Source organism: Triturus cristatus, chromosome 2_1, assembly GCF_964204655.1.
Source record: "Triturus cristatus chromosome 2_1, aTriCri1.1, whole genome shotgun sequence".
Lineage (NCBI taxonomy): Eukaryota > Metazoa > Chordata > Amphibia > Caudata > Salamandridae > Triturus > Triturus cristatus.
Window position 1 is genome coordinate 447,776,068 of NC_140581.1, and position 21,741 is coordinate 447,797,808.

The following is a 21,741-nucleotide window of genomic DNA, read 5'->3' on the forward strand; positions in this document are numbered from 1 at the left end:
CAAGCATCATCAGCCTCGGGGACCCCGGGGCCTGGATGTTCTGGCCCGGGTGCTGACTCGGGCCTGACCTGGGGTAGCTGGGGTTCGGTTCCAGTTCCGGGGACCACCGCGTCTTCCTCGTCATCTCTTTCATGGTCACAGCGGCGTTCAGTTGCTTCGGGAATGCGCTTGAACCATGAGATGTTGCGCGTGGCCGACTCTGTTCCACGCCGGGCCGTGACCATTGTTGCCCGCATTCGTTCCACTACCCAGCTCCCCGGCTCATACCGGGGTTTGAATTTCCCTCCGGGCCTTCGGTTTCTTATGAGAACATTGTCACCCGGCCTGAAGGTGCTGTTCCGGCTGCCCCGTGACCGGCTCACTTGCTGATTGCGGTGTGCCCTCCGCTGGAGAGTCTGTTCCTCTTGGAAAGGTGGAGGGGTCCACCCTGGGGCCGTAGGGAGTCCGTCCTGGCGAGCCCCATTGAGCATGAGGGCCCACGGTGCTTGCTTGGTGGCGCAGTGTGGTGTGCTCCGGTATTCTCCTAGGAACCGTTGGATCTCTCGCTCCAGATCTTGGTGTTCAACGCTGGCTATTCGCATGACTTTATTTAATGTTCGCATGAACCGTTCAACCTCGCCATTGGCTTGGGGCCACTGAGGGGTGATCCGCCGGTGCCGTATGCCCTGGCGGGCGAGGAAATCCCGAAATTCGTGGCCTTGGAACGGCGGTCCGTTGTCACTCTTCAGCTCGGAGGGACGCCCAAACATGCTGAGCATCTTCTCTAGAGCTGGCTCAACGAACGTGAATGCCGTGGATGGCAACGCTTCCACCAGGGGGTACTTGGAGAAACTGTCCATGACTACTAGTGTGACCCTCCCATCTGGGAGACTTCCGAAGTCTACACTGACTTTGTCCCAAGGGTGTCTCCCTGTCTCTTCGGTCACAATGGGGGCTGGAGGTTCAGGCCCACTCGTCATTTGACACGCTGGGCAGTTCCTCACGGTGTCCTCCACTAGGGTGTCCATTCCTGGGAACCATACTTTTTCTCTCATCCGGGCCTTCATTTTCTCGGTTCCCTGATGCCCCTTGTGGGCGAGGATTGTAGCTTGGCGGCGTAGCGCTGTTGGTATGACGATTCTGGCCCCTCTCAAAACAATTCCTTCTCTAGTCGCGCTGAGCTCGTTCCGCACTCGCCAGATTTGTTGCAGGTCTTTGCGTTCGTTCTCCGTCCACGTGTTGGCTGATTGTAAAAAGTTCGTCCACGACCCTTGTTGGAGAGCTTCCCGGGTCCGTGCTATCACTGTGTCTTGTTCCGCTGCCTGCCTGATTTCCTGGAGCGTCAGCACTTGGGGGCAGGTCAGAGCGGCTACGAGATCAAGGTGTGCTTCGGCATCATCTTCCTCTTCCTTCCCTGTGGGGCCGTGCTCTTCTTTGTCCGGATGTCTGGACAGGAAGTCAGCTGGGTTCTTGGCGCCTGGCCGATAGGTGATGTCCATATCGTATTGCTGCAGTCCAATGGCCCATCGCTCGATTCGCGGAGGTGGGTGCGGTGCTGTCCCTTTGAAGAGGGGCACTAGTGGCTGGTGGTCCGTCACGACTGTGAACGAGTGTCCGCAGACGTACAGGTGGAAGTGTCGACAGCCCCACCTTATGTCCAGTGCCTCCCTCTCAATCTGGGAATATCTCTGCTCCGTTGCCGTGAGCGCCTTGCTCGCGTACGCCAGCGTCGCCCATTGCCCCGGCTCTTGTTCCTGGGTGAGCACTGCTCCAAGTCCTACCGGGCTGGCATTGACGAGCAGCTCAGTCTTCCTGGCGGGGTTGAAGTAGACCAGTGTGGTCTGGTCGAGGAGCGCCGTCTTGATGGCTTGGAATGCTTGGTCTTCGCGCGGTCCCCACTGCCACGGGACATCGTGTTTGGTGAGGTGTCTAAGCGGTTCGGCAATCGTTGCCAGGTTCGGAATGAACCGACCGCAGTATGTAGCCATACCCAAGAAACTGCGAACCTCTGAGGCGGACGCTGGTGCGGGGGCGTTCTTGATGGCCAGGGACTTCCTCGGATCGACTTGGATGCCGTTGCTCGTGAACGTGTATCCGAAGAACTCGATGCGTTGTTGGAAGAGTTGGCATTTGTCCTTGTGGAGTGTGACTCCGTACTCTTTGAGTCATGTTAACGTGGCTCGGACCCGCCGGTAGTGCTCGTCTGCTGTTGTGGAGTGGATCAGTATGTCATCACTCACATTCATGACTCCGGGCAGGCCCTGCAGGATGTCACGAATGGTGTTCTGGAAGATCTCTGCTGCCGACGAGATCCCGAAGTTGAGCCGTCGATACCTTCGCAACCCTAGATGTGTGCTGAACGTTGTGATGTATCTACTCTCTTTGGCTAGGGTCAACTGGTGGTAGCCAGCGTTTAAGTCCAACTTCGAAAACCAGCGGGCTCCGTTGAGGTCGGCTATGATATCGTCCATGGTAGGCATGATGTGCCGTTCCCTCTTGATGGCCTTGTTGGGCAGCCTCATGTCGATGCAAACTCTGATTTTGCCTGGTTGACGGGGCTTCTCGGCGATGACCATGGGGGACACCCAGGGTGAAGGCCCGGTGACAGTCTCTATAACTCCCTGCTCCTCCAACTTCCTGAGCTCTTCTTCCACCAGTGGGCGTAGGTGAAAAGGGATTCGTCTGTGCTTGAGCGCCGTGGGCGCAACAGCGCGATCGATGTGGAGCTTGACTGGTGGGCACTTGATGCTCCCTAGACCGGTGAACAGCTCTGGGAATTGGTCCAGTAGGTTGGCTGTCTGAGTGTCTTGAACTTTCCGGAGGAACGCCAGTAGCCCTAGGTCCTCGGCTGCGTGACCGCTTAGGAGCGTGTCCACTTCCTGATTGATGATGTGTATGTCGATCGTTAATTCTGCGTCACCTGTGCTCACCGGTACCTTCATCTTCCCCACTAGAGGTAGGGGCACATCGCTCCCGTAGGCGTAAATTCGGGCCTTCGACGTCTTGAGTTCAGGTTTCGGCCTGAGGCGGTTGTACTGCTGCACTCCCATGACGGTGACTGACGCGCCAGTGTCGATCACCGCGTCTACTCTTGACCCTGCTACCATGATGTCACACCGAGGTTGTGGCCTCCTTGTGCTTTTGAGGGCTTTAGTAAATGAGACTAGGTATGTCTCCCCTTCATCGTCTGAGTCAGAGTCTTCTTCACGCAACGCCTGCGTTGGCCTGCGGCTTGCGTCCGCGTGGGAGGACAGGGACAGCTGGGATAGTTGCCTCACCATGTTCCTTGCCGGCCTCTTCCCTCGGTGGTCGGCTCTCGTGGAGCGCTTCCGGCACACAGAGGCAAAGTGGTTTGGGGTGCCACAGTGTGTGCACGTTTTCCGTTTCGCTGGGCAGGGTTTTCCTGAATGTTCTTCGTAACCACAGTACCCACACTGGGCTTGGGCCGACCTCCTAGGCGCCTGTCGGTGCGGCCTCTCATGTGTCCTTACTGCGTCGGTGCGTTCTACCTTGATGGGCACGCCTGGCCCGAGTTCCGCGTGATTGCCTGCTCCATTTCTTCTGCACGGGCGTCGGACAGATCATGGGACCGTGCGAGCACAAGGATATCTGCCAATGGGATGTTCGGTTGGCGGAGGATGAGGCTCCGCAGTTTCTTACTTCGGATACCGCATATCAGTTGTGCTCTGATCTCCTCTTTTGCTCTGTCCCCAGCGAGGTGCGTGTCCGCAAGCACCCTCAGTCGGGCGTGGAAAGCATCCACTGACTCCCCTTCCTTCTGCCTTGCTTGTCGCAGTTTAAAATATTCGAAATCAGGATTCATTTGGGGGTCAAAGTGCGTGTTGAGCGCTGCGACGGCTGCGTCGTAGTTGTTCGCATTCCCCATGTTGGGGAGGTGCTTGAAGAGCGTGTACACCTCCTCACCAGCGTAGTGAAGCAGGAGTGAGCGCTTCACAGTGCCATCAGTCTCTCTGGATCCCGTAAAGTAATTGTTGAGCCGGCCAATCCACGTCTGCCTGCGTGGGGCGGCTGTGGCGGGGTCAGCTGTCTCGCTGAATGGCGGCATGACACCAGTTGGCGGGTGAAAAGGGACGGCTGGCGCAGGGCGGGCGTCGTCACCCATGGCTGCAGGAATGCTGAGGATCACCGAGACTTGGAAAGACAGTTATCCGGGTGCGACCCAGGTAGGGGGCAAGGAGGCACACTCAGCACACTCAGGGACTCAGCACACTCAGGGAAGGCAGATCCTAGAACAGGAGCTTCAAGTTCACAGGCCACACAGAGAGGCGTCGTTGGGAGGCATGGAAACGGGCAGACCAAGCGGGGATTTTCATCCGCTGCCGCTGGGCGCTGTGATTGGTTCACACGTGCGCTCACCGTCACTCAGGGACGCACGTGGGGGCTCCAGCAGTAGGCCGCGTCGAAGCGGATCAGCAGCAGGTGGACGAGGCGTCAGGGCGCCGGTCGCGGGACTGCCGCGAGCAGATCGGCGAACAGCTATCAGGCAGGATGCACGGCGGTTCAGACCGCCCTCGTCGCCATTGTTGTGCTGCGCGCTGCGGGGGCCTAACGCGCTAATTGCAGGAGCGCGAATAACTGGAGACCACGCATGAGGCTGGTGTCGGCGTGACTGCCCTAGAAAGGCACGCCCCTTTATTTATATACTTGCGCACGCCACCGTCGTGGCGTACGCACGTAAGTTACGCGCTCTAGCGCTAACCGCTAGAGCGCTGACTGCAACACATTCCTTTCTCGTTAAGTTCTCATCTAAAAGAAAGGAGGGATGTAGAGTCGCACCCGGCTCTAAACTACATTGTTGCAACCACTCACCCCTCGTGACCAGGCTTGGTCCGAGGGGATAAATAAACGGGCACCAGGTCGCACGTGACTTTTGAGCCGGCACCTGAGCCTGACGTGTGTCTCCGTAGCGCGCAACCAAGGCCCAGCCGCGTAGCGGGTCCAGCGCGCTACAGATTGGAACAGAATCGTTACCCGCGCAATTACAAAACTGCCTCGCATACGAATCCCTCTTCTGCCTTAACGTATCGTACTTGAACACAGTAATTCCATGCTTTTCACGCACCATAGCCCCGCAGGGTGTCCAAAAACGCGTCCTGGGGGTCCAGGTCCCACTGCGTCAAGGCCCATCTAGCCGAATGAACTGAAAACACAATCATGTTGGCCTGCCTCATCCGCCTTATAGTCTCTCTTAGAGTGAGAAGCCCTCACTCACAAAACCCATTTCGACTGTCTTGACGACAAATGGGAAAGTGACCCTCTAAGTCTCGGGAGTTTTCGTCCCCTTAGCCCCCCTTTTCGCCCTATGTTGTCTACCGGCTACAGGAAAGACCAGGCAGCGTCGAATTTCCCGCAGGAAACTCCCCTTTCAGCCTCACTCCGCCCCCGGAGACGGTCCCTGGGGCTGCTGGCTGCGGAGGCAGGCGGTGGGCGGGGACGAGCTCCGCCCACTCGTCTGTCCCACTCGCGCCCAGACTCCAGTCCCGTCCGCCCTGGAGAGGTGTCTGGGAGGGGTTTCCCTGCTGGGCGGTGTTAAGGCCGGGGGCCGGCCCAGGCAGAGGCGGCCAGCAGTAGCTCACCGGACTGCCCTGTGCGCCCCTCATACCAGGTTGTGGTGGGGGAGGTCTGCGTGGAAGAGGCACGTTGTGGATGAGACTCTCGCAGGGGAGAAAGGACTAGCCAACAGAACCGCCGCTCTGGATGTATGTGATTCCCCTTGGATCGGAGCGGGCTTGGTTCCCCCCACACCGCCCGAGGCAGCGCTGGGAGCTGGAGTTTGATGCTTCCTGAGGTAAGTGCACTGTGACTTCTTTCTCCCGCTATGCAGGGCGGTGCGGGACACTGCTGGGGTCTTCAGGGAGCGGACGTAAAGTTTGCCCAGCTCTCGGGGGTCCTTTGGAAGGAAAGGAGATCCCCCAATGTCTTCCCGGTGCCCTGCTGGGCAGCACACACAGGCAGTGTGTGTAGTCCGAGAGAGAGCACAGACACATGCAGTGTGTGTAGTTCGGTTGCAGGGTCCATAACTCCTATGGATTGTTTGACAACGCAGACACGGTGAAATACACACAACTGAGCGTCTTCGCCACTTTCTGCTTTGGTGTGTGATTCTTTTTGCAGGCAGGGGAGGTGTGTGTCTGTGTGCTCGGGGCTTAGACCCCCTGCTGCATGAATGAAAGTGAGTGCTCCGCGCGCAGCTGCGCCCCTGCCCTCTCCCCAGCTGTCCCTAATTAAGAGAGACCGCCCCCTGGGAGCGCCGATACTCCCGGGTGCGTCCTTCTCACCGCCTTTCTTAAACAGTGCTTGGAAGATGCCCGTTAGTCCTGTGTCCTGTCTGCGAAGGTGGCCGGCCGGTGAGTGGATGTGCCCCCCCCCCACCCCCCCCCCCCCCCCCCGCCCGCCCGCCCGCCTGCCGGAACCGTGCCAGGGCGGCGCGGGGGTGATGTGCGGTGGGCTGGGGCGCAAGCGGCGGGGATCCTCTTTGCACAGCTGCCAACAACGGAAAGTTCAAAGGAAGGGCGATGTGGGAGCAGAGTGGGCGTGCACGGCCAGGCCGCGAGTCTGTATCGAGGGGCGTGTGTGCGGCCAGGGACGTGGCTGCAGCAGTCCAGCTCCCAGATGGGCTGGTGGTGCCCGCGCCAGCTGGGGTGTTGGCAGCAGCTGAATGGGGCATCCCTCGCGCACTTGGTGTTGACGTGCCAGGGCTGCTGCTTGGCCCTGCGCGGGGCATTCCTTTCCGCGCACTCACTGCTCCCTGGGGAGAGTTTCCTCACGCCAGCCTGCAGTCCTCAGTCCCGCGCTCTGTGTTCACGGGCCGCGATCCCCCATCGGCGACGAGTTTGACACTCTGTGTAGTGTGTAGATGGGTGTTGCTTAGGCCTGGGCTAAAATTCCGTTCCGCTCGCGGAAATTGCGATAATTTGACATTTTCGCATTCCGCGGAGAGCGCAAAAATGTCAATTTCCGCAATCCGCATTTTACCAGAATTTTTTTGCTTGCTCGCTCTGTAAAATAATACATTCTCGCGTGCGCCTTACCTGAATCCCCGCGTTCGCCGACAAGTTTTCCCGATCCGGTCGCGTTCTCCAAGAGATGTTGGATTGTTGGTCGCCATATGCGCTGTCTCGCGACAGTTCGTGCCCGCAGTAATGTCATTCTTCTCGCGATCATGCACCGGGAGACAAGTGAAAACAAGATGGCCGCGCCAGCGAGCAACCGCATGGGTAAGTTGGCGAGCCGCGACCACGCACAAAATACCGCGAACAGGCGGGAAAAAACTGTAGAGGCGCGCATGTCACCCGCGGTCTGTGTGGCCGGTTATTCACCCTCTACTTACAGAGGAAGTGCCCTCCTACGTGGCCAGGCCTTCGTTGACGTTATCCACCGTATGCATGACGTCAGCGGTGGCCTGGCAAGGGATGCCTTGGTCCTTAGGAACACCTACCTTCAAGCAGCCTTCTCCGCACGTTTCTGCAGGCTGAGCTCAGCCCCCCCAGATGTAGCTGTAGTAACTCCAGCCTGCCGACCCTACACGACGAGAGAGCCTGTCAACAGCCCACTCTCTGATTTATGGGGCAGCTGACAGACGCCTCACTTCCTCAGGGTACTAACTCATTTCAATGGCCGCCCCTTTCAGCTAAATCTCGCGTGTGCGTGTCCTAATGAAAGCAGCTGGTGGTAGCACCGCGCTTTACTGTGCCCCCCATGTGATGCTGCAGAAGGCCCAGTATTGTAACAATGAGAGCCTGTGTACAGCCCTGGCCGCCACAGTTAATCACCAATAAAAGAAGTTCTAGTCTGTCATTGTGAAGATACACATTTCACCGACCTTGTAAGCATGACACACCAAGTCCCCCCCCCCACCATACCCAGATTCCAGCTGACAACGAGCAGGTAGCTTGGACTGACAAATCTACAGCACACGCATTAGCCTCCTGAACCGGTTAAGGCTACCTGCCGAACATGACACTGTGCTCTGAACAGTCCATTTAAGGAAGTCAGCAACCGCGGAAATATTAGACTTCCAGGGCTACTCCATAAATTACCCACTCGGGGAAATTCGGGATTGTGCGTTTTCTGGCACCGCCAATATATGTCTGGAGCTGTGCTGTCTGTAAGCAAGAAAAAACAGTTAAAATCAATTACAGTGACAAAATAACTTCAAGAACTTTGGCATAAAAGACCTTCAGCAACTTGCATTAAATAAACCTCTACTGCGGACTGTACACCCTAGGGACCAAGAGGGGGGGGGCGGGGCGGGGGGGGGGGGGGGTATATGCCAGATTTTCTGGAGATCAACCAAAGGTCCATTTATAACGAGTGAATGTGATCTAAAGTTGATTTTCCTGAAAATGAAGCACAAATCTGACCTCTCCCCCCACGACTGAGTTCGAGATCTCGTTTGTATTGACTTTGCCATATTTCAGTGACCTAGCAATAGAAGTCACAGAATGCACTGGTTTGCTAAATGAAAGCCCAGAATAGAACGTTTGTGTCCCTGTCGACGCGGATCCAGCTGGTAACCCTGGTTTAAAATGGGAACTGTGGGAGGTCTGGGTGGAGGCATCAGTGTCCTCTTCGCCAGTCTTTGCTAGTTTGTTTCTCATAACATAGGATTCTGGGACGTGTGGGTTTCGCCATGAATTATTAAAGGTGTGAGAAGGAGAACAGACTGGCTGGCGGTGACCATTATGGCCGTGGACCAGGTGGTTGCCATGTGGATGGGTGCTGTGGGATGATGGCGATTGTTGGGGGGGTTCTGACGTGAGGACATTAGACTGGCCAGCAAAGCCCCCGTCCCACTCACCCCCTGGGCCCACAACTATATTAAAACTTTTGAAAGAAAAAATACATATATTTTTTTGTTCTTTCTGACTATTTTCTTCAAATCGTATCATTTGAGTGTATTCTTTTGGTCAATGTACAACACGGTACAAATGTTGGTTGTCACTGCATTGTTGAAGGATGGTCACCAGTTCTGCCACCAAGTTCATCTTAATAGTGGCCGCTTTTTAAAAGTGATTGATTCTTGGTCGACATCAGGGAGCCAAAAAGAAATGGAGGAATTATCTATTTTTAAACCGTGGGTGAAGACTAGGGCAGACATTCTGTTCTTTCACTGTTGAGGTAGCTCTTGGCCGCGTTTAAGAGGCTGACCATCAACCTGTCACAAATGCCCTCGAAATAGGCATTGGATTCTCAGTAGTAATCTCATCTCGCCACCTAACACCATCTCTTCTTTATGGGCACCTCAAGATCTCAGCGCCTGTTAGTTACCTATGGAGTACCCTATGGACCCAGCATCTTTTAACGTCCCCTTCAACCTCTATCTGAAGTGCCCCAGAGTCCAAGTCTCCAGCAACGCACTCTATGTTCATCAGTAGGCCCACGGCACTCTACTCGCTCTGAGCGTACCCATAGCCAGGGACATCGTTCATCTCAAGACCGGCCTCTCCCTCATATTAAACTGGATTGAAGCACCCTCTTAAGTCAGTTTGACAAACACTGCTACACAGTACCAGAAAGGCACAATTCAGAAAGTGCTTCCTAACCTAAAGCTGAGAAGACATGCACTCTGCTTTCCAAGGGCGTCCAATCATCCAGCACTCCTCATTGAAAAAGACGTCTAGAGATGGACAGTGCGTACAGAATTTATACTGCATGATCCTCACTCGCACTGTGAAGTTAACCTGCCCAAATGACTCTTCAGAACAAGCGACCACCTCCTGCTCTTCTCCCATCTAGAGGGGAGTTTCCCAGATTTCAGACTGGCTCCTCTGAAGGTCTACCTACATGTCGCCACCTGTCTCCCCAATGGACTGGAAATATACAGCCACATCACCCCCCCACGCTGACAGGAGTTGTTCTGAGTGTATCATCCAAACCTGCCCCATCCCCTATAAAATGCTGAAGATCATCGCACTGGCTTGCCGTAAAGTTAACTTCTTCAGGTGACTGTGCAACACCAGGTGGTAAAGCATCACCAGGCTTTAACTGAAGCAAGCTTTGGCAAAGCCAATAGATCTCACTTTTTGGAGCAGCTGGCTTTGCAAATAATGCGTTTTTTGCCAATCCTGTACAGCATGAGACAAATAGGCACAATGACGTAGCATGTGCAAGTGAGCAACTTGGAGTGCGAGGTTCAGAAGCGCACAAGGGGAATAACTGGAAAACGCATGCACACTCGAGGAGGGTTTAGCCCAAAAGAAAAAAGTTGTTCCCTAAACGTGAGCAGTGGAAGGAAACCAGTCAGCCAATGGAAAGGATGGTAAATTGCATGGGGGGCGGGGGGGGAGGAGGAGACCAACATGGCAGGGCAGGCAAGCCATCAAACAACAAGCAAGTAATTAAGTGACAAATCAAGACATACAGCGGTAATCAATGGGCGGGCCTTAAGCCTGTACATTCTTGCTAAGACCAGATTAGTTATTTCTAAACCACACAGCTTGCTCTCTCTGGGTGGCAAAACCTAAAAATACACAACTGAATAAACGAAGGACAATACTTTCTCTTCGTACCGAGAATCTCCCAAAAATTCCCTCAACAAGCTTGCACCCACATTACTGCAGTTCAGAAAGTCAAAAGTAATAAAGTAGCCCCCAGATGCGCCTCTTCGAGAAACAGGTAATTACACTAATGTAGGGCTCCTCCCTGGCTCTATTGAGCCGTCAGCAAGAACACAGCATACACCCCCTTTCTCGTACACGATTGAGTTGTTCACACATCTGATTTCACTTGGTGCTTGTGTCCTCCAGCTAGGTACAGCTCTCTGCTAGCTACAGCTCTCTGTTGCTTCAGAGTTGGGAAATGCACGTGCTGCATGGATTTAGATGTCAAAAATCTCAGCAGGCCTAGTCAGTTTGCGCCACTTTTTTCCCTTCTAAATCAAACAGCATGGGTATCGCACAGCACAGTCACCCCTACGGGTATCTGGGTGCTCTCTCTGTCAAAGAGCGCCTGCGATGGATGCGGGGTGTGTGTGAGGGCGAATGAAGGAGCTACGTTGTCTAGAGGGCTGGTGAAAGTTTAATCAATGGTTGATGTCACTTAATGTGTGGTTAAAACGAAAACCACTCCATTGTGCACGGGTATATCCCTAAGAAGATGCAAGAGTAAGACTACAGACGTAAGAGCAATTTAAAAACACAGTACATAAAACTACAGTGGAAGCAAAAACAGAGCAACCTCGAAACAGTAACGGTAGTGATTGTAGAATATTAGTCAAAATAAAGGAAACCACTAAGTAAAACACTGACGCCCCCAACCCCCATGAGGAACTATTCTCTTATCACTTGGCCTATTGGGCATGATTACGTTTTTCTGTATGGTGACTTTAGAAGAGTCAATGTGTGTATTTGTAGGTGCCACAGTATAGATTGCTGTAAAAATGACCCAGTTTTGAGTATCCAATGTAATCCTGTAATTTTATAGGATGGGCGGGCTCCTTTCCAGATTCCCAGCTCCTTAGTTTCTGAAGTGGTTAAGGAAGCCCTCCAGCATAAACTCCTTTAACCCAAAACATGCAACAACCTCCCCAGCTGGTTGCATTTTTTTCAGCTGTTGGTGTTTTGCTTTTATTTTAACCCTTGCCTGTCAGGCAACTGTATTGAACATTCTTATACTCAATGGATTACATTCCAATTGGAAAATAAATAAGGCCCAACGCACCCTTGCATTTAAAAGAAAAAAAAAAGTCAGAATTTTCCACTTTCTGCCTTGAGAGCCATGTTATCGACAATTAAAATGTGTTTAAAAAAAGACTAAGTTCTAGTTCGAGGATGCAAATCTGAACATTTCATTTTCTTACAATTCATCCTCGCATTAAATATACGTCCAGTAGAATTAGTCCTGAGCAGTCTCGTTGAAGAAGCTCGGGATTATCCTACCACTACTCTACTTCAGAATAGCTTGTGTTGCTTCTCGCTCCAGCAGTAAGCCAATGTTGGAGTTCCGACTCCCAAATAATCAAACGGGAATTCCAAAGAACTGAGATCAGCCTGCGAAAAACCCCCAGACTCTTCCATTGCTTCCGCTGACGAACCCCGCTACTGCACAACACCAACGAGAAGTGATGCTGGCAGTCCTCTCTGGATCCACACTTGGCAGCACTGATGGTTTTATGTTTGTCCCTATACACCAAGTCCACGCTGGTCATAGTTTCTGAAGGTGGAACAATCTAACTGCTCACGGATGGTCCCTGATGGGCGGCACCATTGGTGGCGATTTCCATAGATTCATCATAGAATGCCAACGGACCATAAGAGATCAGGTGGATTCTTCATAAAACCTTCATCCGTGCTTTCCTTGGATGTGTACTTTAGCGGGGAGTCATCCGGTGATGGTCTGCGTGCTGCCCTTGGTTGTTGCAGAACAGGAGATGGCTGTGGCAGGGGCACAGTACTGTGACCGCTTTAAGTGAAATAGAAATATTTCTAACCCTTGTGTTAGTTGCACATGCATCACACATGTACCCAAAGCGCACCTCCTTCGGGTATATCTGGGTCTATCAAAAGCCATGGTTTCTACCAATAATTCCTGGTACGTAATTCTTCAGGTAGTCTACAGTGTCCTGCTCCCCATCAAGGGCTCCTGAAGGGATGGCTACCCTGCCTATCGAATTAAATCGTTTGTAATTAACCTGGCATCAGATATACTGGCTGCTTACAGTGCATTCATATCTTTTTGGCTATTGGATTAGGCTTTGGCTCTCAAGGAATGCTCTCCATGCATTTTGCTCTTTTTATTTTGTAGTATGCTAGAAAAACATAGCAGTAAACTGTGGTCCTCAGTGGGGGCTATGTGAGTTCTTGCAACTGATTGGTAGAATGAATAGTTAGAGGAGGCTAGGTATTGTTGGGTTTTCAAGGTTGTGCGTAGGTGTCCGCCTCCCCTTATGGTGCTGCTGAAGATGTTTGCACCTCGTTCCGCCCCCTTCTGGTCCAGGTGATTGCGTTTAGTTGCAACCCTACATCATCCTCTGGTCCAGGAGAATGAGGATGGTTTAAGCTCCACTTCCTCCTACTGGCCTGGGCGATTGAGGATATTTGCCTCCGCTGCCTTTTGGTTCAGGTGATGGAAGATGTCTGCAGACAATGCTCGAACACTACTCAATATCCATAAGAATAGAATAGATGGGGAGGCACTTCACTTGCAAGAGTCTCGCAAGGTGCAATATTGTCTGAAGTAGAATTGTTTGTGCATTTATGAGTGTTAAAAGACAGATCCACTGGTACTCCCTGCCTGCTGCCAAGTCCATCAATCTCCACCGGTGTGGTTCAGCTCATTACTTCACTGTCCAGATTCTTTGGACCACGTGTAGCTCGGGGATTGAGTTCATCAACACTGCACACGATCACCTCCGCAACATCACTAGTGAATGTTCAATGTTTTATCTCTAACGGGGAAAGCCACTGCCGACCTGAAAGAGGTACACAGTCCTGCGGTACTTCTGGTACCTGGTATCAAAGAACTGGCTCATACAATGGAGGTCTGCGCGATACTGCAAGTGATAACCTTGACCTTCAACTTCAATATCCATAACCTCAACCTAAGACCTTGTGGGTGGTTCTGACGCCTCCCGTAAGATCATGGGGAAGTTGGTCAATCACTGACACTAGTATAAAGGGGTAAAGCTTTGGCGAAGAATTGGGCTACTTAGCATTTTATGCAGTTCCTAGGGTTGTGTTCTTATCGTATGCTTGATTGTTTGTTTGAGATCGGCACCCAGGAAGTTCGATTAGGTGATTAATTGAGCGTATTAGATTAACAATGAATTAAAGTAGCTGCAGGTTTAAAACGGCAATTTAGGCGCTACACTTGATGACACAGACTACTTTAGGCAACCGGTTTGGGTAGGGTGGCTGGGGCCTGGGTTGAGTTGTTTATAAATGATGTGGTTGCAGTTTACCCATTTGATCTCCTCGACGACCAGGTGGTTGCAGGCAAATGGTACGTGTATCAGCCATGAAATAAGATACAGATAAACCTAACACAGCAATTTGTGGACTGTAGACCACCTCTGTGAGCCTAATGTATAAAAGGTTTTTACTAGTTCTCTGTCTATGGGGAAAATGTCTTGATATATAGGGTCCTGTGACTATGCACATTAATCTGATACAGACGACAACAATACAAGAATTGTGTAACATTGTATATAACTCTGTGCAGTAGGCTACTCTTGTAATACCTTTGTAATTGGAGCAAGAGCCATTTGCAAACCTGCTTCTTTGCAGTAAATGGTTAAACCGAAGGGGAGACCGACTCTTGAACCTCTCAAAGTCATACTGCCACATACAAATATGATGTAAATGCACGGGATTCCCAGTTCTCGGTTTGTACGGCAACCTTACTAAATAAACTCTTTAATAAGTGTATAAGAATTTTCCAGTGGAGTTATAAATGATTGTCAAGTACACTGGAGTGATGCCTCGGCTACCGAAATGGGTAGTATGGTGAATGTCCACTAGAAGCGGTCATGTGTATGATCTTCCTGGTACAAGTGATTTTAATTTCTTTCTTCTTCTTCTTTTTTTTTTTTTTTTTCTCTAAAGTTTATTTAAAGTATTTTTTTGAGGCAATTGGCATTGGGATCTGCTGGATCACCATAGCTAAGGTCGTTTTTTTCAGTCACATTTGTACTTCATTTTTGGACGAGTAAAATGAATTAGGTAGATTAAATATGAATCTTAAAGGTAGCACGTATCCAGTAGGAGACCTCTATGCGATTGTCAAAGTAATTGTTCTTCTCACTGCGTCATTGGCCCTCTTCCTCATAGAAATCTACATTTTTTGTTGCTGTTCAGCACAGTTTCTCTCCACTGTTCCAGACCGCAAGCATACGTAGGTGTATTGAGCATACAGCATGGAACCGCTCTGACCTTAAGGTATTGGAAACACAACAATAATTATCGGGCCCATCGAACCTTTAATTAGGAACTCATTGTCATTTCAAGGGATCAGCAATTCATAGAGCCACTTATTAATTGAAATCCTTGCCATTACTTATTTAAAAAAGCTCCGGCCTGCGAGCCATGACCGGGCGAAACGTGTTACCTGTAGACTACTGAACAGCTAAGGAATACATTATTACAACCAGCTGTCTCGCTGCATATACTCTTTGCTTGGAATTTCCGCCTCTTTTCTTCAATAATTGTGTGATAAATATTTTTGAAATTAACTAACCTTATGATATGTAATAGTACAACGTGATAGTTACCATGCCAGCTGCCCTATTTCAATTCAGTGGACAGTCAATTAGCATTGTCTGTGCTGTGTTCCAATTTATAAAGAAGACCTTAATGAGAAAAATTAAATCTATTTTCAATAATGTTCATGCCAATTGGATATCGAAACTAACTGAATGGTACCTTTTTAATATGGATAACATTTGATGATAATTTTTTAAGACGATGAACACCGCATTTTTTTTTTAATTGGTTCCATAAAAATTGTTTTTTTTTTTTTTTTTGCTCGGGTCCCTCTTGGTGTCCAGGAACTACCATGGCTGCATCAGGGTGGAGTTGTTAGGTCTCGCCTGAGCCAGCGCGCATACACTGCTCTGCGAGACTTTAAGTAACGTCTTTTCAACTCTAAACACACGCTCGTGTGTGTGCTTTTAAAAAACAAAAAAAAAATATGTACCCGCTATTGGCCTTTGCATGCGTCTTTCCTAGAAAGACAGCACGCAATTGGCTCAAGGCGGGTGCATGTCCCACCTTCTGTCTACTGTGGCCTAGGGTTCTTGGGAGTGAGCAGTAGTGCCATCTTTTTGCAATTATGGCAATTGGAAACAGATGGCGGTCAGCGCTGGTCGCCCTGGTTTTCCCTAGTCGTGCGTGCGTGCACACCACTCGCGGGTAGTTTTCTAGTGCTTGTTTCTTTAGAGGGAATAGAAGAACGCTGCTAGCATACTTTACCTCAAAATGATTTACACCCTGTTCCTCAGTTTCTACCCTCTTGTTTTCAGTTTTCAAACGGCAAAGTTTGCAACCAAGAAAAGCTGCTTCGTACTGCACACAAAGTTGTCTTTTAGCATCCGAAAATGCGTGATTCGTAGGCAGCACGATTCTTTAATGAAAATGTAACCTGTCTAGTGTTTGCTGCATATTACAATATAAACACTATTTATTCTACGTGTATGCGCTTCTTGTCAAAGTGCAAAAATCCTGACCGTGTCCATTAAGGTGGGTAGGAATCCGCCAGTTCCTTAAGGTGGATAAGTATCCATCAGCCCCACACACTGTCTCGGCGATACCACTAAGACCAAATGTGCTCTCCCCAATTCCTTCCTTTAATATCAGTTTTTATACCAAACCTTTGTGTTTTATAGCAGAAGTGGACAAAACTTGTACCCATCACCGCCGCCCAATTACTGTGCAACTCTCGGGAAGGGCACTGCAAGCACCACAATTGCGTTCTTTAATTGAGTAGTGATTAGTTGTACCATACTAGAATTTCAAAGGGAACTTCTTGCGGCCACCAGAAACTAGCACAAGCGAAGTCTCTAACTCTGCCTCACACTGCACCAGTAAGGTGGACGCAACCCATGCAGGGTGCAGATTAAGGAGCACTGCCTTCGTCTGTACACAGTGATAAATGCAGCACGAAACATCACATGCATGCCACCTGAGACCCCACGTCCATGAGAGAGCTCTGGGAAGGGGCACCCAGCGGGAGCGTGGTAGGTCCACCCAAATGGCGGGAGCGTGTTAACACTGGCGAGAGGGTCTCCTGCAGCAGCAGCCGCACACTCCAACTGCGAGAAATGGCCGACCCTGCCATCGGGGCCCTTAAAGTGTCAGCGGCTCAAGTCCAGTTATTAGCACATACACAGCCTTATCCAGGAGCGGGCTCAAACGATTAACCAAATAGATGGATCCCTCCCACTTTTCGCGATTTTAATAGCGCCTTTGCCAGCAGCCAGTTAAACACAGGGAGCGTGTAAGACCGGAGCACCTACCGTTGCCGTTCACTTTCCCGCGCCGCTCTGTCTTCTCCGCGCCAACAATATGGCGTCCGCGAACGATCTACCGGAAGCAACACTCTATCTCTCCCTGTGCTGGGGGCCTGCACAAATGGCTGCAGCGCACCCCAAGTGCAGTCCTCTTGATGTTCCTGACATGGGAGGAACGCACAGGCAGAGAATGTGGCGTCGGGGCCAGAGATGCCGACTTCGGAACTGGGGAATCGGGTTTGAGTCTCTGCGTCTGCTCAATATCCTGTGATTCTGGGCAAATCACTGAATTTCTCCGAGCCTACAAATTAACATGACATATGTAGTGTAACTGGTGCTCGTGCAAAAGCGATCCAAAACCCCCGGCAAACAGCGCTTTGCCACTGCACCGGAGTCCTACCCTGCAGCGCCTCGTGCCTGTAGACGGCTCTCTGTGAGCTTCAGTCCTGTCCTGCCCTGCAGCGCCTCGTGCCTACAGACAGCCCTTACTCGGCGCTTCAGACCTGCCCTGCAGCGCCTCGAGCCTGCAGACAGCCCTCACTGTACGCTTTAGTCCTGCCCTGCAGTGCCTCGAGCCTGCAGACAGCCCTCACTGTGTGCTTCAGTCCCTGGCCTGCACCCTTTGCTATTCCAGCAGCGAGGCCAGCCCACCTGAGCCCTACCCTGCTAAGCCTCGTGCCTGCAGACAGCCCTCACTGTGCGCTTCAGTCCTGCCCTGCAGCGCCTAGAGCCTGCTGACAGCCCTCATTGTGCGCTGAAGTCCCTGGCCTGTACTCTTTGCGGTTCCAGCAGCGAGGCTAACGCCTCGCCCTGGCCTTGCCGCTCTCCAAGCCCTTCATGCGAGAATCGAAATCCTCCGTTGTGGCAGACTCGCCTGTCTGTGCCAGGCTGGAGCCGCTGAGGCCTCCCCGGGGTGGGCAGTGAGTATTGTGTGAGTATAGTTTAAGTCAGGAGGACACTCCCCATAATACCACTCAGTGTCACATAATTACACTCTACTCAATGCAACATAAATACACTCCACATAATACCACACAGTGCCACATACTTATATGCTACATAATTACACTGCACTCAATGCAACATACACTCCAAATACCACTCAGTGCCACATAATTACACACCACATAATTACACTACTCAATGCAACATACACTCCACACAATACCACTCAGTGCCACATAATTAGGTTACATAATTACACTGCACTTAATGCAAAATGCACTCCACACCATGACACAATTTCCCTAAGCATAATTTCACTCAACACCACAGTTCCAGGCCAAACAATTCAACTCCACACGTTTCCAATACACACCGCATAATTACACACCAAACCACATATTTCAACTCCACAATCCACAACATACCTCCAATCCACACCATATAGTGTCACCATCTGAGTACCAAACGTCATTCACCACCACCATTTTGCATCAGTGCACCACCTAAACATCACTTCAGTCTGCCCTTGGAATCTGGCATCTGTTGATTCTCCCCTAGTGTCCGTCCGCTGCTTGTGTTCCAAATAAATGACTGTTTTCCAACATCCAATCCTCCGTTATTTATGTCTCGCTCCCCCATAACAAAAAAATTATAACAAACGAGCATGAGAACAGGCAGTAAGAAGTTGCCAACAGTGCAAGTACAAAAAAAGTAGAAAGCATTTTGTATGTGTTTTTTTTTTTTTTTTTTTTTTGTTTTGTTTTTTTTAATCAGGGTTTTCAGTTGTATATAATGTCGTCCTCGTTTGTATAAAGGTAACAAAAATGCTTAACACTTTTTCACCATAATGCACAGCAGCCACAATGCTCTACAACATATCCAAAAGTTCTGGCTAAACACATAAGGTCCCAAAGGCGAGACCTATTGGCTGTGCCAATGCTTGTTTTACCTGTTGAGGTCTCTAGTAGAGGAGAGATGCGCTGGCACAGCAGCTGCCCTAATATATCCGAGAAACTGTGGAATTGGAGGGAAACTCTTTGTTTCGAAACATGGTGCTCCAATGTCTCCGACATGTTGATGAGATTAAAACTTACTTTACTGAATAACTTGATGTGCTGCTCTCTTGTCTTAGTCGTTTGTTCCAAAGCACTGTAGTAGTGATGCGAGGCACCGCAAGTGCCAGGAGGAGTGAACTTGCTGCAAAGTATAAGGGAGCTCTTAAATGTGTATTGTGTAAAATATGGTTTGCAGATTACATGACTAGAAGTGCAGTTTGGCATGAAGCTCGTCTAATATTGCACATAAATACATACACGTGTGTTTTTACTCGCCACTCGGTCAATTGCAGTCTTTCAGGACAGATCTTTAACTTAACCAAGCTAAATTATTTTGAAATGGAAAATGAAAGGACGATGCAGAAAAAGCTGTGCGAAAGCAAGGCTTTTAAGCAAATGCATTGTTTTCGAGACAGAAATGTATGCTAGTAAAAGATTCCGTGATCCTGGCTCAGAGCGCGGGCTTCCAAATATGGAGAACTTCTCCAGGATTCTGTGGCAACGCCTGTGGACTCTCTGCCAATGTGTCTCAATATTTTATGTCTCTACGTCTGTCCAGATTGAAACAATTATTTTCGTTCGTGGAAGCTCTGAAGAATTGAGGTCAGATTTTACAAGGAACCGATCGAAGCTGTGTGACGAGACCTAAAATGGGGTAGAAAGTAACATGTCCTTAGTGTAGGGGTGGCTCTGTGGATCAGGAAGCGCAGCTTAGAAACGGCCTCCAGCTCGGAGATCACGCCGTTACCCCATCAGACTGTTTAGGTCTTTGTCTAGTGTATATCTATCCTTCGTGCTCTGGTGCAATACAACCCTTGAAGCTCACTTGAGGTGTGTTGCTTGCGTTGTAGCCTATCCTGCTCCAGGACACTGTCGGGCACCTGTCATCCAAGTGACCACAAGGAGATGATGGACGGAGTGCTGAAACATTTCAGACCTGGCCCCCCATCCTTAGTCACAGATCTGGGTTGAATCCATCATTATTCTTTAGCTCACTTTGCCACCCCAATTCAGAGCCAGCCATATGCAAATCAGTCTTGACCCTGTGCCTCGGGGGAACAGTCCAGACCGAACTGCCAAGCCAGGTCTTCACTAGACCGGAAACAGGCATCCTGGGACTTGTTTCGGGGTAACACCACTCATCAGCCAGGCTAGCTTAAATCCAGTGGTAAAGAGAGCAAGGGACCCTTGTCTGGGCATACCCTGCCAACTTAGGGCAAACCCAAGGAGATGAGCGCAGCACTGAAACTTTGGGGGTGAGTGTCTGAAAAGTTTCAGCACACTGTCCATTTCCTTGTTTGCTTTGTTTGCCCTAAGTTGCCAGGGTACGCCTAGGCGTGGGTCCCTTGCTTACTTTGCTTCTGAATCCAGCCTCCGGAAAAACACGTCTTTCAATGTTTAGTTTTAATACAGCGCTTAATGCGCTGTAGAAGAGGTGAGTAGAGTTAGTACATGTCTCTTGAATTGGGGGACGGGGAATGAAATGCTGCATCTAATGGAGTTGATATACTGGAAGTTGATACAATGAATATTCCTAATCTTGCAAATGGTAGACCTCAATTGAATTGTATGATGAGCTATGGGGGCCTGTGCTCTAAACAGCTAACGCAGTCGTTATTCCTAGCAGCACAGAGTTTTTTTATTTAATAACTTAAATTATAGCCTGTAGCGGGTTTGAACAAAAGTAGTCCACAGATATGCTTGCGCTTTTTGTTGATCCAGTCTCCTGAAAACATGGGCTGTTAGGTTGATTGACACTTGCGCCCCTCCCCTTTATGGGTAAAGAAACCAAAGAATTAAAAAAAAAAAAGCCTCACAATCTGGGTCAAATGTTGAGCAGCATAAGAAGGTATTAATAAGAGGGAAAATTGGATTGTATGTGTAAGGTGATTTTGAATGTTGTTCGTGGAACCTTCTGGGAGATATCTCTACGAGCATTGCCGGGTATCTAAATATCGAAAACGAGACAACAACAAATAAAGAGATTGCCTTTTTTGCTAGTTCTGCTTTGGGACAGTTAAGTTTTATCCTACCCAGGAGGTGCTATTGGTACCTTACTGTCTGAATTTTCCTATTATTGTAAATTTGGAAGTAGATATTGCCGACTGTAAGTGATTTTATGTTTGGGATGAGTTGTGGTCTAAATATTCAAGTTTCGATTTGGAGAGCCACTTGTACATAGATCTATGCTTGTTTTGGAGCGGTTGACGATGAGGATGGAATTTCTCTTGGTTGGAGTTAATTTAAGGTAGACCCAAAATACAGACTTAGAAGTGTGAGGCAATTTTCGAGCTGGTTGCTACCCTGTCTTGTAGTGACCTTCTTGTCTTGTTTGTTGTCATTATATTAGTGAATTTTGTGCTGCGTTGTTTGAAGATCACCAGAGATAATTCCTGGAGAATTAAGCATGTCTCTTTTATCTGATGTGCTATAGAAGTGTGAGGGGAAAGGATATGGCTTAACAACCAGAGATGCCGGCTTTGGAACAGTGGAACCAGCTTAGACTCTCTGTGACATCTGAACTCTGATTCGGGTCAAATCACTTATTCTCCCCATGCTAAAAATCCATAAATTAAACTGTGTCCTTGTGTAATGCAACTGGTGCTCATTTAAAGCTCTCCTATACCTTTGGGTTGAGTTTGCGCTATATGGAACTTCAAAAAAACTTGGATTGGTACGGAAGGGTGCATCAAGGGAGGGAGGACCGTGTTCGTTATCTTGATGTTGTGTATGTGTTTTGATCTAGTCTATTTTCAGGGTGAAGAATTGGTAGATGGGGTAGCCTTGTTTGAGTAG

The 21,741-nt window shown here is 49.9% G+C and overlaps 1 protein-coding gene across 1 annotated transcript in view; it reads left to right on the forward strand.

Moving 5' to 3' along the window:
- The first annotated feature begins 5,465 nt into the window (after positions 1-5,465).
- The window catches only part of LHFPL2 (LHFPL tetraspan subfamily member 2), a 418,004-nt gene continuing 401,728 nt past the window's right edge, over positions 5,466-21,741 (forward strand). Inside the window, exon 1 of the mRNA XM_085632259.1 lies at positions 5,466-5,788. The gene's annotated coding sequence lies outside the window, so the exon portion shown is untranslated. The remainder of the gene's footprint in view (positions 5,789-21,741) is intronic.